The sequence below is a fragment of the Mustela nigripes genome, chromosome 2 (assembly GCF_022355385.1).
Source record: "Mustela nigripes isolate SB6536 chromosome 2, MUSNIG.SB6536, whole genome shotgun sequence".
NCBI classification, from domain to species: Eukaryota; Metazoa; Chordata; class Mammalia; order Carnivora; family Mustelidae; genus Mustela; species Mustela nigripes.
This window is the reverse complement of record NC_081558.1, coordinates 52,977,364-52,993,185: the sequence shown is the minus strand read 5'-3', so window position 1 is coordinate 52,993,185 and position 15,822 is coordinate 52,977,364. Positions and strand designations below refer to the sequence as shown.

Sequence of the window (15,822 nt, the reverse complement as noted above, 5' to 3'; positions counted from 1 at the left end):
AAAAAAGTAAAAAAAAAAAAAAAAAAAAAAAAAAAAAAAAAAAAAAGTCCTTTCTAGGACATAAGTTTCTCAAACTTTGATATGTTTGCTTCCTAAATAAACTCTGTAGGGTCCTACACTCTTAACAATTGCCCTTACAAACACGAATGCCTGTGTTCCTTCCCACCCAGTCCTGGTACACAGTGATAAATGTGAGGTGTCTGTATAACATGAAAAATAATCCAGTGTCACCGATACCCCAGGAGTTCCCAGGAATACAAATTCTTAACTACAGGAGATAGTTATTCAGGGACAGGTGGAGGAGAATGAGAGTGTCTCAGGAATGCTAAGATAGCTCAACATAAAAAACAAACAAACAAACAAACCTAGTATCTTAGTATACCACATTTCTCATTTTTATAAAAGGATAAAAAATTTAAACATCTTAGTAGATCAGGAAAAGTTAACATCCACTCAACAATTTTAGCAAAACGGCAAATCTGTTAACAAAAGGAAGCTTCCTTAATCTAATAAAACCTACAGCAGATATCATAGAAAATAGTAATACTTGAAAAGCATTCTAAGTAAAGTCAGGAACAATTCAAGGAAATCTGCTGTTAGTGCTTTGATTCAACATTATTTTGGCAGCCTTAGCGAATGAAATAAAACAAGAAAAAGTAAGGAGGTATACAAATGGAAGAAGAAGAGCCCAAACTACTGTTAGTTGAAAAAAGGTACGACAGTCTATGTGGAGAATCTGAAAGGAATTTCAGGAGTGCCTCGCTGGCTCAGTTGGTAGAGACTGCAACTCTTGATCTCAGGGGTTCTGAGTTTGAGCCCCATGATGGGTAAAGGGATTACTTAAAAAAATAAACCCTTTAAAAATAAATAGTAAATAATAAAAGGATATTCAGACAAACTGTGAAAACTAATGAGATAGAACAACAATGTTGTTGGACATATAAGCAACATACAACAACCAATAAAAATCAATTTCAAAAATGTAACAGAAGGAATCAGGACATTATTTTAAAATCTCATTGTTTATAAGTTGGGAGTTTAAAAACAAGGAGGATATGGTTCAAGGTTACAGAATCTTACTCTCTGCCTATGAATTTGGAAAAAAAGAGCAGCAATAATCAATCTGTATTGGCACAGAATTCTATGGTTTACTGAGTACAATATTTACTTTGTATAGTCAGAAATATATCAGTAAAGAAGAGTTGAGTGGCTGCCAACAAGTGTGCATTTCTTTTTAGGGTGATGAAAATGTTCTGAAACTGATTGTGGTAATGGTTGCACAATATTTTCTGTGAAAATACTAAATATTGTACACTTTTAGTTGGTCAGTTGTAGGACATGTGAATTATATCTCAGTAAAGCTGTTATTAAAAAACAGTAAATTAACAAAAAGACAAAACAAAAGAACTTCTCCAAACAAACACATCTTAGAGCTGACAGTAAAGTGTCACCAGCTTGGTAAATTTTTCCCAACAGGTATAAAGTCTTTTTTTATTTTCTGCTTTAACTTCAGAAGAATTTTTGGAAATATTGTTAACTCCCTTTGGGCTTTATTTTATAGTTGGAGAAACTGAAATGCAGAATCTCGCTCAGTCTGGGAAAGCTTCATGGAGAAAGGGAAATGAGTGGATCTTGTTTGCCCTAGAAAGTTCTGGGGAACTTAAAGAAGAAAATAGGTCTGGAGGATAAAAGCTGACAGCTTTATTGAGGAAGAAAAAGTGTGAATGAGATGATTAGCCTGGAAACTTCCTGAACTTTCACCTGTGCCCTTAGTACCTAGTCAGAGTCTCAGCCAAAGGAAGGATTCAGTAAATATTTCTTTAGTACATAAATAAACAAATGGATAAACACCACCAACAAAAAAGAAATACATATTTTGGTCTTTGTCTGTGGCTTTTGGCTACAGCTCCTAAAATGTTTGGAATTTCCTGGGTGACAGAAGCATCTTCTGTTCTAATGAGATGAGCCTTGGTGGGCTCCTGGATGGGGGCTGGTCCCTAGAAAGACCAAACCATATCAGAAACTTGGAACTTTCAACCCCACCTGCCACCCTTGGGGGAGGGGAAAGGAGCTGGAGATTTAATTAATAATCAATAATCAATCATGCCTACATAACAAATGCTTCATAAAAAACCCCTAAAGTATGGGGTTTGGAGACCTGCAGTATTGAACACACGCAGGTGCTGGGAAGGTGGCACAGGACACAGAAGCTCCACAACTCTTCCCGCATACCTTGCCCTATGGTCTCTTCTATCTGGCTTTTCCTGAATTCTTTTCTTTTTTTTTTTTTTTTAAAGATTTTATTTATTTATTTTAGAAAGAGAGAGAAAACAAGAGTAGGGGGAGCGGCGGAAGGAGAGGGAGAGGCAGAGAGTCCCAAGCAGCATAGTGCCTGACACAGGGCTCAATCCCATGACCCTGAGATTGCAACCTGAGCAGACCAAGTCAGACACTCAACCAACTGAGCCACCCAGGAACCCCTGAGTTCTATTTTTTAAATAATAAGCCAGCAACTGGTAAGTAAACTGTTTTCCTGAGTTCTGGGAGATGCTTTAGCAAATCACTGAAACCGGGGAGGGGGTCATAGGAATCCCTAATCTGTGAGCCAGGTCAGAATGTGCATAACTTGGGGATCTACTACTTGCAAGTGGCACCTTAAGGAGGGCATGTGGTGGAAGGGCAGTCCTGTGTGACTGAGCCCTTAACCTGCCTCTGGGCAGACAGCATCAGAGTCAGATTGATTTGCAGGACACACAGGCTGTGTCCAGAGAGAACTGGAGAATGGCTCAGTGTGGACATCTACAAATTTAGAGGATAGAGGTGTTCTGTGAGTCGGACAAACCATTTTTCCTTCCAATGAGGCTTGTCAAGTTGCACAGTAACACTATAGATTCTCAAATTGTCCTGTGAGGGGTGAATCTATTTTACATGTGAGGAAACAAAGGCTACAGAGTTTCTCAGTCTCTAGTCCTCTGCTTCAAAAAAAGTTTATAACTAGATATTCATTCTGGCTGCATAAAAGATTCTCCATCAACAAACAAGTGAGTACCTACCAAATACCAGGGCAAGGCAGAAACAAATCCCACCGAGGATTTACTGCAAATCTCTTCTGCACGAAGTCAACCACTCAGAACAAAGAGGAGCGGCACTTTTTTTCTACTCCTCTGGAAATAGCTAATGTGAGATTTGAATGGAGGAATAAATGTGCCTAAATTCCATCCTCAATCCTGAAGCAGCTGGGGACAACACAGAATGTGGGCTTGTTGCTGCGTTGTTTCAAGCATTTGCCCACTGATAGGGAGCTGTGTTCTTAATAATGTACAGAGTAGGTACCCTCACCTGAAAGATGACAGGATAATGGGGAGGGGGGCGGTCTGCTGACTCAGAATGCATGGTATTTATTGGTGGCCACAAGAGCAGACTGCACATCCTTTATTAGAATTCTTCCACTTTTTGGAGAAACAAGCAGCAGCTGCCACCATTTTATTATAGGGCACTTTTCTGGTTCTCTAACATGCCACAGTCAGGGAAACCCTAATCCCATTTTTCAGCTCTTTGATGCAGATTTCCCTGGTGGTGCCATGCAGTGGAATGGGCTGCTCTACCAATGGGTGGAAGGAAATGCCTGCTTTACCCTCTGTTAAATGAGGGGGAGGGGGAAGCCTGCCAGGCAGATCATCAAAAATAGGGTACACAGAACAGGGAAAGGTGTGGGGCTCCTTCTGATGGAGAAACATGGGTGAGAAAAACAGAGAATGCTTCAAATGCTTTTTTTTTTTTTTCAGATAAAAGTTTGTTTTATTGAATGACTGATCTGTCTTATTGCCGAGGCCACTATGTACAGACAAAAGAGAGGGAGTTTTATTTCTTGGTCTCTTCCTCCTTGGACAGAGTCTTGATGATTTCCTCCTTCTTGGCCTGAAGCTGCTCTTCATGGTGCTTGCGAGCCTCCTTGGTCTTTGATCTGCCAGCCTCATCCTGGTCAGCCAGAAGCTTCTTGTGAGCCTTGTCTGCCTTCAGCTTGTGGATGTGTTCCATGAGAATCCGCTTGTTTTTGAACACGTTACCCTTCACTTTCAGGTACAGGCTGTGATACATGTGGCGATCAATCTTCTTAGATTCACGATATCTTCTGAGTAGTTGGCACAGAATTCGCATCCTCCTCATCCAGGTTACCTTCTCTGGCATTCGAGCATTGGCAGTACCTTTCCTCTTACCAATGCCCATATGCCTGCCCTTCCAGGGGGCCAAAGTGTTCTTCCAGCACCGAGCCTGGGAATGGACAGTCACAGGCTTCCGGATGATCAGCCCATCTTTGATCAGTTTCAGATCTGCTGACAGGAATTGGCATTGGTGATTTCATTCGTCTCTTGGGGTCCAACCAGACCTTCTTTTTGCCACAGTGGAGGACACTGGAGGCAAGCCTCTTCTGAAGCCTGCTTTTGAACAAGATTTTTACAAACTCTTTTGCCTGTTTCAGCCTAGGGCCATATACTTGAAATGATAAAAGCAGTTCTTTCAATTCATTGTTAAATCCTAGAATTCCCACAGCTAGTATCAACATGCCGGGGCTGTGGCTACAGAAAACAAAAGGGTGGGGGCCTGGGCCGGGGGCCACAAGGTGTTCCAGTTAAAACCAGACAAGCAGAAATGCAAGATTTTGTGTCCCACCAACCCTTTCCACAGGCATGGTTGAATTTTCCCCTTCTTGTCCAGTTTTTCCATGTTAGCTGGATTTAGCAACTGTTGTTTTGGCTGTAATCAGAGATCCAGTGTGGTATAATTATTCTAACATCACAAGGTACAGTTTCATTTCCAGAGCTGACATTTTAAAACCTTTGCCAATATTACCAGAGCACTTCCTTTAGAGTATGTGAAAGGAAATCGGTACCAGGGCGACGCAGTAAATCAGGTTTCATTGAAGCCCCTGCCCTCCCAAAGGCAAATCAACATTTAGGGCTCCCAGAGGAAAGGTAGGGCAGATTTCCCCATTACTCTAAATCAAACACTGTGGAGTACTTCACCTCTGCCCAAATGTACATGAGGAAGGAGTCCTGCATATGGTACAAATTAGAAAGCATCCTCCCCCTTCCTCTCTCTAGGCCTAGAGACAAGCTAGATAGCTACGCCTTGTATGCAATGAGTCACCAGGATAGAGGGTAAAATCATGGTTGGGTAAGAACTTTAGGAAGATCATTTTAACAGAATTAGACATTCCCTCCCTCCCTCCACCCTTCCACCAAAGAATGAGGGAAAGGTACTAATTTTAGTTTATACACCAAACATTCACAGATCATTGTCGCAATGTCTGGTTGATCCTTACAACTTGAAGATGTTCTAAGGAAGGACCTGAGTTGGGTGTTACAAGCACTGGAGGAAGCATTTCCTATATGACACAAAATGACGTCACCAATATTTTCCAGGTACTTTTTACAAAGTGTGATCACACAATGTCATTAGCCCCTCTGAAAAGCCCTTTGAGGTCTCAGTGTGACCATTTTACAGGTGGGGAAAAAAGGTGGAGACAGGAAAAGCAAGTGACTTAAGGCCATATGGCTGGTGGGTAGCTGGCTGGGACCGGACCTCTGCTCTGTTTGATTCTAGATCCAGAGCTGTCTACGAATTTGTGAAAAGGAGCTTTCTTTCTTTCTTTCTTTCTTTTTTAAAGATTTTATTTATTTATTTGACACAGAGAGAGAGATCACAAGTAGGCAGAGAGGCAGGCAGAGAGAATGGGGGAAGCAGGCTCCCCGCTGAGCAGAGAGCCCCAAGCGGGGCTGGATCCCAGGACCCTGAGATCATGATGTGAGGCTTAACCCACTGAGCCACTCAGACACTGAATCAAAACAGTGAGGGTGATCACCGCCTGCCTACAGCGCTTGGCAGCCCTGCTACTGACTGACACGGCTGTGCTTGAATGCAGACACGTCAGACTCGGAGTAGTGGACACACAATGAGCAATCAACACGCTAGCCCCAAGGCTGAGGTTTGTTTGAATTTGTTATTGACAGTCACATGGAATTGCCCAGTAAACAGTTTGAAAATTGGGTGGGCCATTTTGATAGAATTTAGTCTCAATTCCTTGCCTAGGCATGACCGGTTCTGTTCCAAGCCCCTCCCAGCCCTGTGCAGACACAGAAGAGGTGTGTAAAAGCCTTGCACATCCTCTGCTGATTCACTTGGCCAACCTGCAGAGCTGTGAACTCTGTGAGGCTCATCACTCCTCCTTGATTAGCAAGTTCTGAGCTTATTCAGGAATTCCCCAGTGTCTCCTAGCACAGAATGATGTTTCAAATTACTGCAAACTCACCTGTAGCTAGGAGAAAGTAGCCAACACACAAAAGGATGGTTGGCTCCAAAAATACTCAACTTTTGGCTTTTAGATGTCAGGTTTCCCTGACACTCTGCCAAAGAGATTTGCCAGTCTCTGCTGTAGTTTAACCCTTCCAAGGAAAGCTCCCAAACAGAAGATAAGCAGGTAAAAGGAGGTGAATGGGGTCAGGGACATTAAAAAATCTCCTACTCCCAAGAACAACCGCTGGGTTAAGGGCTTGTGCTGTGGGGATGGATCACTCTGAAATGGAACCCTAGCTTGGCCACTTACTAGCTAATTACTTGGGGGTGAGTCACATAAGCTCTCTGCCCCTCAGCGTCCTTTCTAACCAATGAGAATAACAATGGTCACTATCTCAAGCAGCTGTGGTGAAGACTCAGGACATACAGGCCAGGAGGCACTCAAAGGTTTATCTACTCTGTTACTATTGTCAGCAGTTGCCATCTATAGTCACTAAATGCATGGAAAATTCCCCATAAAGCTTCCTGGGACATCCATGCAAAGCTGATCCCCTTGCCGGCCCTGGCAGCACATCCGAAAGAGGTGCAGAGTCTCACGTTAGAGGGTCTTCACCGTCCCTTACACAGCTTGCCGCCGCCCACTATCCTACCACTCTGTGCGCCTTGCCTCTCACCTAGAACGTAGGCATATTCTTCTCCTTGACAGCATACGCATCATCTCTGAGGTTGAGTCAACACCTCTGTGACGCTGTTCTCAGCCACCCTTTCCCAAGCTGGTGCCAGCCACGCTGATTTCCATTAGAACTTCGTCAGCACGTGGTGTGCACAGCGGCATTCTCGTCCATCCAACAGTTTCATGAGTTCCTGGCCTCTCCACTTCACCCTTACTCCTGGCAACTCATTTCTGCACTGTGCTTTACAGATCCCTAATGTGCTACACCTGTTATCTCACCATTGGTGGTGTGTTGGGGCTCTCCCTCTAACACCTCTGTTAGACAGTTTTACCATCATCCCCTTGTTACAGAACAGGCCACTGAGAACCTGATAACCTACAGCTGTCCACTCCACATTCTTCCCCTCAAATCCCCACACATGGCCTGGAACAACAGTGCCCTCAAATTAAGCTAACATGGCAGCTTTCATACTAGGAAATGCTTGCATGTTTGCAGGGTGTTGGTGCCCTGGAGAGGACTCACAGTGAACTGTGCCTTGTTCTCAGGAGTGAGTGAGATGTGAGGCACTGGAAGGTGAGGGATCCTACCAAATACTGACTTTTTTAAAAAGGGCAAAGTTGCATCCCAAACACACTGCTGGTTACTGACAAGCTGAAGCCTGGACCCACAATGGTTTCCAGAACCAAGCTTGTCAGGTCATTGAAATTTCTGCTGTGAGGCAACAGGGAAGCCTCAGAGGTGCAGGGTCTGACCTGAGGTCCTGCTTGCAGTATATGCTCGTTATTTGTTGGGGGTCATTGCTTCCATGGGGTGTGAGCTCTTCCAGGGCAGGGACATAACTTCCTCACACCTGGTTCTCCAGCCCATCTGGCATAGCACCTGGCTCAGCAGCCACTAGTAGTGGCCCTAAGGCCTACTGTTTAGCATGTACGTACTGCTGAGCTATAAGCCAGTACTCTTAAAGGGATTCTATCTCTTTAATCCTTAAAATATCCTTAAAATGTTGAGAGTCTGACTCTTGGTTTTGGTTCAGGTCATGAACTCCAGGTCATGAGATCCAGCCCCATCTGCTGAAGATTCTCTCGCCCACTTTCCCTCTCCTTCTGCCACTGCCTCCACCATCCCCCGCCATGCACACGCAGATGCTCTAAAAATAAATAAATCTTTTAAAAAAAAATGTCCTGGGGTACCTGGGTGGCTCAGTCAGCTAAACACCTACCTTCAACTCAGGTCATGATTGCAGGGTCCTGGGATGGAGTCTGCACTGGGCTCCCTGCTCAGTCGGAGCCTGCTTCTCCCTCTACTCCACACTTGTGCTGTCACTATCCCTATCTTTCTCTCTCAGCTAAATAAATAAAATCTTAAAAAAAAATGTCCTGATGAGGGAGGTGGATGTATCATCTTCCCTTGTTTACTGAATGAATAAACAAAAGGAAGGCAGTGGATTTCAGACATGCTAGTTCTCTACCAGCATACTGGTGGAGAAGGAGTTTTATCCAGGGGTGCCCCTGTCATGGTAAAGCAGCATGCTTAGTAGAGAGGTTTGGTGGGGAGGGGGGAGCATTTGGTTGAAGTGGGTTCAAATCCAGCTGTGTCCCTTCTTAGCTGCATGACTCTGGGTAAGTTTACTGAATTTTGCTGAGCCTCAGTTTCTTGGCCTCAGGAGATTCTTATGAAAATTAAGTGAATGTGTGTGCAAAGTCTCAAGCAAGAGCTGCCATTTGGGGAGGTGTTAGGCTCCCTCCTCCCATCACTCACTCCAAGACCAGCACAGCCTCAACCTATGTGAATGTGGTCTCCAAACTATACCCATTTTAAAATGCCAATATGAAGTATCATTATCTGAAAGTAGGGAGAGAAACAAAAAATGGTTAAGGTGTATGAAAACTCTCACCAGTTGACTTCACTGACAGTAAGTAAATAATACTGTGTGCATGACTGTAGGACACTTGTATGCACTGTATCCCTCTACCCCAAGGAGGGTTGGTTGCATAAGAACAAAATCTGAGTAAGATTCACTATCTAAATCTATTCCACCAAGGAAGCGAGGGTTCTGAAATACCCTCATCTACTTATTTCTTCATCATTAAAATGGGGATTGTTTGTAAAACATGTCTAATTACATTCTGCTTTAAACACCCCCCACCCCGAGTCTATCCAGTGCCAAGGTTCATCTGTAGTCCCTCAGCCTGGCAGGGAAACCCCTATATGATATGGCTTCTGCCTATGTGAGCAGCTTTGTATCCCACATCTTGCTCATGTGAATGATTTGCTCAGGCCAAACTGATCACCTCACTGGCCCAAATCTCCTTCTATGTTCTCCCCTGCCTCTCTTGTGGGACTGCTCTGATACTCTGACTACTCAGGTCTTAGACACTGGGAGACCAGTGTACGTACATGTGGCTGTGCACATGTCTTATCCCCAAGCAGATTAGAAATTCCTGGAGATCAGGGACCAAATCTTAGATTTGTTTTCTCCATGGGAATATTTACTTGCTTTCCTTTATGGGAAGCAAAGCATTCCCATCAAATAATAGTCTATTATTAGACTATTCTGGTACATCTAGAAGAACTTTGAATGCAAGAGTTTTTCGACCTTTGGTGCATACCGGAATTGACTGTGGAGCTTTTCTTTTTCTAAGATTCATATGACAGGTACCCAGACTTGGGGGTTCTCTTATGTTACATCTGAGGTAAGGTCCTTGCATCTTTATTTTTTAAACATCCCCCAGGTGATTCTGATGTATGTCAGAGGTTAGCAATTACTGCCACCTATCCCTGAAAGGACACAGACTTCCTTATGCCCCCGTTCTTTCCTAAAGTACAGGAGAAAGCCTGCTGACTTTGACATAGGTGCCATCTGTGCCACTATACTCCGGCCCTCTCTGAACCTCTTCTTCTGTAAAATGTGAGTATCACTAGCTTTACAGGTTTGTGAAGAACAAATGAGACAGTGAAGATCAAACGAAGACAGTGCAAGTTAAAGCACTTTGTAAACTGTTAAATACAAAATGGTACTTCCGCTACTGCTACTGACTGTATTTAGGCCGGATGGGCCACGTTAGATGGGCTTGATGGAAGCAGAGCCTGGGAAGTAGGGTGCTTATTTGGCCTGAATCAAAAGTAGTGGGGGCCTGAGGGTTCCCAAGAATACAAGACACTTCTCTTCGGTACTTGCCTCTGTGCATTCCCTCAATTTATATCTGAGGTTCTGGACAGGCGTAGGGCCCCTATTGTTCTCAGGCAAAAGCATCATTCCCTTTGCCCTAGCAATTCCTCATAACACTGCCTCTGGGGCAAGAATTAGGAATGACTTCTTTATGCTTGAGCTACCTACATAGCAGTCACAAGAGGCAAGGGCCTCTCTCATCAGCAACGGTGTGGGGGACTTAGGGGAGCAGGAAAAAAATACCTAGCAACCAAATCTCCACTCAGCCTTGAGCAAAAGCAGAAAGGGTATTCCTGAATCCTACGCTCAACCCAATACTTTCCTGCACACTCATTGGCCCACGCTCCCAGCCTTGAAAAACACTTGCAGGTTACCTGCCAAGGCTTCAACTTCACAAGTGAGGCAGTCATCTGGTCATTGTAAGAGCTAGGCCTAAAATATGGGCAAAGATGTGAACCAAGATACCGCGGCTGTTTCTGGCCATAGGCATGTGGAATATGTTGTTTAGTTAACCAAAGAGTGGTTTTATCCACACAGTTCATTTATTTGCTGACAAAGACCACGGGGGAGAATATTTGACGCCGAACACTCCATACCTATGATAACTGCAGTGAGAACAGCAGGACAGAGTGGTCAGGAGCAGGCTCTCCAGAGCCCATCTGCCTTAAGATGAGTCCTGGCACTGCCATTTCCTAATTGTAAGCTTAGACAAGTCACTCTACCACTTTCTGCCTGTTTCCTCATATAAAGCGAGGAAGAGAACTTAACCTACCCACATCATGGAAATTCGAGGATGAAACGAGAATGTAAAGTTAGTTATGACAAACAAAACTGGGAATTATTTTTTCTATTGTTTCTATTGCACCTGGGTTCCTTAAGGGACACAAGATGGTTTTAAGGTTTTGGTAGCATTAGTACAGGAAATTCATCGCTGAAAACCTGAAACATACCTTCTCCCCTCCTTCCTTCTTCCCTTTTTCTTCCCCTCCCTTCCTCCCTCAGCCAGAGCTTCAGAGGTTACAGTATTTTCAAACAATAATAGCATGCCCGTGGGGCGCCTGGGTGGCTCAGTGGGTTAAAGCCTCTGCCTTCGGCTCAGGTCATGATCTCAGGGTCCTGGGATCGAGCCCCGCATCGGGCTCTCTGCTTAGCAGGGAGGATCGAGCCCCGCATCGGGCTCTCTGCTTAGCAGGGAGCCTGCTTCCTCCTCTCTCTCTCTGCCTGCCTCTCTGCCTACTTGTGATCTCTCTCTGTCAAATAAATAAATAAAATCTTTAAAAAAAAAATAGCATGCCCATCAGAGGACAGACACTCTGGGAAATCTGACAAGTTGGAGTCTCAACATTAAAATTTTGGATTAAAAAATGTTTGAGGCTCAGTAAGGGATAGCCCTGTACTCTGTGTTTATTCACATAGAGCCTTTTTTTTTTTTTTTTTTTAAATCATGATGAAAAATTTTATAGGGCTAGAATTTCAGAGCTGGAAGGGAACTCTGAGATCAACAGTTCTTTTTCCTTCATTTACCAGATGGGAAAACTGGGGTCAAGAAAGATTAAGGTTGTTTCTATTGTTTACCTTATCATTTAAAATCAATACTTTAAGAAAGAATTGTTAAAATTCAATAAAAGCTATTCTCTTTTAATTAACTTCATTGGCTTTGAGGTTCATATCAAGTTTTTTTATCCAGGCCTTAGCAAGCCCCCAACTGTCAGTTTGGGTATGGGCTACTTTCGGAATGCAAAAGCTGTCAAGTGTTTATTCTAAAATCTAACAATTCCCAGATGTCCATCTATATTCCAGGGTCTGGCTGAAGTCTGATGTATCAAAGAAAAGAGCAGTAACAAAGCAGTGATTTGTAAGGAGACCGTGCCTTCCCTGGGTTTTCCTCACACAGTCCGCACGTTGGCAAACACAGCACATTCTAATCCACCTTTCTTTTTTTTTCTTTTTTTAAAAGATTTTATTTATTTGACAGAGAGAGACCACAAGCAGATGGAGAGGCAGGCAGAGAGAGAGAGAGAAGCAGGCTCCCTGCAGAGCAGGGAGCCCGATGCGAGACTCAATCCCAGGATCCTGAGATCATGACCTGAGCCGAAGGCAGAGGCTTAACCCACTGAGCCACCCAGGCGCCTACTAATCCACCTTTCTAGCCTTATTCCCCAACCCTCCTTTCCCTGATCCTTACCCTCCTCTTCGTGGACCCCTCACCCACAGCTCCCTCCCCTGCTGGCTGTTTAGGCCAGAGCCAGAGCCCAGGGAGGCACCAGAGTCCTTCCTCTCTCTCACTCACCACCCAACTAATCACTGGCACCTGCAGATTCTACCTTCTCAAATTCATCCACTTCTCTCTGGCCTGCTCTTAGCCAAGCCACTATCCTTCTTGAGCCAGCCTATCATCTGCAACCTGTCCTCTGCCCTGTGGCCATCTTTCTGAAGCAGGGATCTAGCTGATCATGTCATCCTGCGCAGAACTCCAAGGTTCTCCCTACAGCTCTAAACATGAACTCTCCATGTACTTGTGTGCCTGACCAAGCTTTGCATGACCTAGCCCATCCGTGCCTCAGCCTCCCTGCCCATCCCTCCCAGCCATGCTGAGCTGCTCTCAGGTCACAGATGGTTTCTCTTCCTCTCTCTTATCTTTGGGCCTTCGCATGTGAAGTTTCTGTGGCCTGGAATATTCTTGCTTTCTTTCTATTTGCAGCTCTTTCTAGTCACACCTTAGATGTACCTCTTCCCCTAGAAAGCCTCTAGTGAAGCCTCCAATGGCCAGCCAGCTCCCTTCTATGGCTTCTTTTGGGTATGTCCTCAACCTCCCTCTGAGCTGGGTGCCTATGTCCCCTAGCTAGGTCAGGCATGTTTAAGAACAGGGGCAGAGGGGCACCTGGGTGGCTCAGTGGGTTAAAGCCTCTGCCTGCCTTCAGCTCAGGTCATGATCCCAGGGTCCTGGGATCGAGCCCCCTATTGGGCTCTCTGTTCAGAGGGAAGCCTGTTTCCTCCTCTCTCTGCCTGCCTCCTCTCTGCCTTCATGTGATCTCTGTCTGTCAAATAAATAAATAAAATCTTAAAAAAAAAAAAAAAGAACAGGAGCAGAGTTTTTCCCTCAAACTCCTGTATGCTCTGCCTTCTTGTTCTCTCACCACCTCCCCCATCAGCTCCTGACAACCACTGATAACTACTGCCTCCGCAGTTATTCCCTTCCGGGACTGTCGTATAGTTGGAATCATAGTATGTGGTCTCTGCACGCTGGCGTCTTTCACTTAGTAATATGCACTGAAGTTTCCTCCATGTCTTTTTGTGGCTTGACAGCTTATTTCTTTTTAGCACTGAGTAATATTCCACTGTCTGATGTATCATAGCTTATTCACCTACTGAAGGACATCTTGGTGCCTCCAAGTTTTGGGAATTATGAATAAAGTTGCAATAAATATCTGTGTGCAGGTTTTTGTGTGGACATAAGTTTTCAACTCATTTGGGTAAAGCAAGGAGCAAGACTGCTGGATGGATGGTAAGGACATGTCTGGCTTTGTAAGAAACTGTTGCACTGTCTTCCAAAGTGGCTAGAGCATTTTGTATTCCCACCAGCAATGAAAAAGGATTCCTGTTGCTCCATATCCTTTCCAGCATTTGTTTTTGTCATTGTTTTGGATTTGGGCCATCTTAATAAATCTGTAGTGGAATCTCATTATTGCTTTCATTTGCAAATCCCCCAATGACAGATGATAGGGAGCATCTTTTCATATGCTGTTTTGCCATCTGTGTATGTTCTCTGCTGAGGTGGGGGTGCAGATGGGGACTCAGCTCAGAGTCTCAGTACTCTACTGGCACAGAGTTGGTGCTCAACAAATACCAGCTTAGGAATTATGTTAAGAAAAAAAAACCCCAAAAAACAAAAAAACCAACCCAACCCAACCCAACCCAACCCAGCCAAACCAAAAGGAATGACAGCTGATCCAAAACACACCTCCCTGCTCCCATGCCTTTTTTCTGGCAGTTTCCCACTTTGACATCTAACTGCATATGCCACGTACTGTCAGGATGGTTTGGGTTTCCCACAGACAGCAGTGCTCTGTGCTGGCTTCAAGCTCCCACAACGTTCTTCTGTTTAATCTCTGTTATCATGCGCACTGTATTTAAACATGGAAGACAGTTTTCTAGCTTATCTTTCAATAAGCTGTAAATCGTTTGAGAGGAAGGATTGACCTTACACACTTAAAAAATATTTTTAAAATTTACAAATAGCAAAAAACTGACATTTTGGGGTAAACAATTCTGTGAGTTTTATACACACCTATGTCTGTGTCACGACCAATACAATCTCACTCACTTCTGATTCTCTTCCTGCCCATGGGACAGCATCTTGGTCTTGTAACTATACACCTAAGACATGTTGAACAGAATTACACTATTTCTCAAGACATAAGCACCCTGAAAAGTGGCAAGTTTTACCAGGTGCCTTTTCTTGAATTAAGATTAAAACCCAATTTATATCAAATCCCCCCCCAGGAATAAAGCAATTTTGAAACCTTGACCAGATACCCCTGGCTGTTTCTTGTATTTAGAACATTCTTCACTCTCCTCATCATTCTACCCATACATGCCAGCATCCAGATCAAACACTTTCACGGAACCGTCCCCTTTTCTGAATTCTCTCGATGGATGTACTTCTTCCAAAACTGCCAAACATATGCACATTGATTAGTCACAATGCCTGTCCTGTCTCCGCTACAGGACGGTGGCTCCACACAGGAACCAAGGCTTTTATGCCTCATTCTTCTGTGGCTAGACATGTGCTCTGCCAGGGACTTGATGAACTCACACCTGGCCAATGACTCTTAAAAGCAGAGCAGGTCTAAATGCCCTACTGAATCCACTGTCAACCACAGAAACAGAAATGCAGTGAGCACTGTCTGAGCCTTATTCATGTTGACAGCTAGTGGCTTACACAAGAGTCATCACTATGTTGGCTAATGTATAGTCAATGCACTTGGGCGGTATAGTGTGGGTGACAAGAGTGGGTGGCATTTCCTGGAACAGGCAGACACATCTCAAGTCTCCCTCTCCCAGGGGAAAAACCACCTAGTTCCTTCTGCTCTGGAAATAAGGCCTGAGCACAGGAAATGGCTTGTTGATCTGAAAATGGAAGGTAAAATGGATAGCCCAAACAAAACACTGTAAATGCCCATCTTTGAAGTTTATTATGTTTCTCTTACCAATTCTGAAGTGGGAAGGGGAATATTCTGCTTAATAGATGAGAATATGGGCCTTAAAGTCAGCATGGCCAGACTCAAATTTTGAGTACCACTTCCTCTAAGTATGTGATTCGAACAAATAACTTCATCTTTTTAAGCCTTACTTTCCTTTCTGTAACATGGGCATACTAATACTTTAAAGGAGTAGTTATCAGGATTAAATGAGGCAGTTCCTTTAAAGCATTAAACAAAGTATCCGGGACACAACAGATGCCTATAAAACAGTACCTACTATTTTTATTTTTGCTGCTGTTATGCTGTCTACTTTTCATCAAGCATTTCAATTATAATGCCTTATTTTATTTGATCTTCACTATTATTATAAGATGGGACATTAGAGACCCCGGGGGGAGGGGCCGGCTCCCGGCAAGCGGCGGAGCAACCGTGCACAAAATCAGGACTTTTAAAAGTCTGTTCCGCTGAGGGACATCGCTCC

At 44.1% G+C, this 15,822-nt stretch overlaps 1 protein-coding gene and 1 pseudogene across 3 annotated transcripts in view; both read right to left on the bottom strand.

Annotated features, from left to right (window-relative positions):
• The window catches only part of ATG7 (autophagy related 7), a 258,133-nt gene that overhangs the window by 29,977 nt on the left and 212,334 nt on the right, over window positions 1-15,822 (bottom strand). The gene's annotated exons all lie outside the window — the stretch shown is intronic.
• Window positions 3,769-4,579, bottom strand: LOC132009889 (large ribosomal subunit protein eL19-like; annotated as a pseudogene).